General features: G+C 39.1%; 1 protein-coding gene across 1 annotated transcript in view; it reads right to left on the bottom strand.

Annotated features, from left to right (window-relative positions):
- The window catches only part of LOC103472618 (gastrula zinc finger protein XlCGF8.2DB-like), a 67,107-nt gene that overhangs the window by 15,012 nt on the left and 50,155 nt on the right, over nt 1–1,940 (bottom strand). The gene's annotated exons all lie outside the window — the stretch shown is intronic.

Genomic DNA, 1,940 nt, shown 5'->3' with positions numbered 1-1,940 from the left:
CATACATACATACATACATACATACATACATACATACATACATACATACATACATACATACATACATACATACATACATACATACATACATACATGTTTTTCAGCCGATGAGTTCTAGCTTCAGAGAGATTCAGCAGCTGAGATTGAGTCCAAAATCCGATGCGAGATTCATCCGTGCTGCAGTGAATCCGTCTCTCTTTAAAGATATCCCTCTCTTCTTCCTCACATCGTGTCTTTATGAAACCTTCATAACAAAAACGGACGATTTGGGATGCATCTTACTAGTGAAAGAATTACATATAAATAGTAGTCTTTACCACCTGTGTAAACTTTGCTGGTGGATCAGTGGTGGGAAGTAACGAAGTACAAGTACTTCGTTACTGTACTTAAGTACAATTTTCGTGTATTTCTACTTTACTCAAGTAGATTTAATAATGGATACTTTCTACTTTTACTCCACTACATTTTACAGTAAGTATCTGTACTTTGTACTTCACTACATTTTTACAAAAGGGTCGCGTTATTCGTTACATCCAAGTCGCATTGCTCTTTTTTTCCCGTTAAAATGTGAAATTCAGAGACTTTAGGTGGCGCCGTAAAATCCAAGCAATAACGTGACTTACGTGTCTGTTGTTACTTATGCCTCCCCCTTTACTGGCACGCAGCGCTCCAAGACATGGCAGTGTTTTCCTCTGAGCGGGAGAAGATGTCTGTCTAATTATATTATTACATCATCACTATTATAATCGTCAGCTATTATATTACTGACGACTATAATAGTCAGTAATATAATAGCGCTGCATAAACTGATATGGCGACATGTAAAATCAGCAGTGCTTCGCTTTCACAGACGGTGGGGACTTCATTCAACTACAAAAAAACACAATTACTACAATTTAAACTTGGCCAAAGACTAAAATGAGGTTACCTCCAACATAACCAATTAAAATCATCAATACTTTAATAGAATAGTCTAAAACAATTCATGGCTGCTACCTGCAGCGAGGCCACACAAAACAATAGAATGTTCCAAAGTAACAAATTAAAACCAAAAAAAAACCCAAAACTAAAAAACTTAACGAAACAAAACAGATTAAACAAAGCAGTTGCAAAAATGAAACAAAGTCAASCAATGAAACAAGATAAACTAAACAAAAAAATGAAAGAAAACACTGAAACAAAACAGCAGGGTCTCCAGTGAGCTGCAGCAGTGTCAGAGCTGGAATTAAATCAAAAGGTTAGTAGGTGATTTACAGAAGACGGAAGGCAGAGGAAACCATTGTCATCTACCAGAGCTGGATGACTTCATCCCAAACCAGAGGATCCGTTCCAGCCCACAGCAGGAGGATCTTTCCAATATGTGCTATATATATAAATAATTGTTGTTTTTGGTGTTATGGAGCTGTATGGGTCCAATAAGACAATACATACCCGTTTTGTGTGAAAACTGCACTGGGGAGGGTAAATTACAGCCACACCCCAGTACCAAGCAGGAGCTTCCAGTGGTTTTCTAGATGTAAACAATTCAAGTCAAATACTGAATTTGTAGGTCTTATGCCGAAAGAGAAACATTACTTACTGATGTTAGAGCTTCAAACCTGCATGCTACCCAAGCAACCTTCCCAGCAACATGTGACCAAATGCCAGCATAAGCAACCAGGTGAGAGAGTCTGCCTTTATACTCTCCACCCATCATGAGGTGATTAGGGGCCAGATGTTTTGAATATTGGGGCAGGCTTCTTCCCGCTACACTCATAAACGGTCTCTATAGGTTTTCTGTTTCTGTGAGAATTTTGACATTTTAGGGCTGGACTCCTTAAGTTGCGAGATCAATTTTCTTCTGGGTTCGATTCCCGACCCGACGTCTTTCTGCATGGAGTTTGCATGTTCTCCCTGTGCATGGTGGGTTCTTTCAGGGTTCTCCGGCTTCCTCCCACAGT

The sequence above is a fragment of the Poecilia reticulata genome, linkage group LG11 (assembly GCF_000633615.1).
Source record: "Poecilia reticulata strain Guanapo linkage group LG11, Guppy_female_1.0+MT, whole genome shotgun sequence".
In the NCBI taxonomy this organism is placed as follows: Eukaryota; Metazoa; Chordata; class Actinopteri; order Cyprinodontiformes; family Poeciliidae; genus Poecilia; species Poecilia reticulata.
The sequence above is the reverse complement of the archived record's forward strand: the minus strand, read 5'-3'. Positions and strand labels throughout refer to the sequence as shown.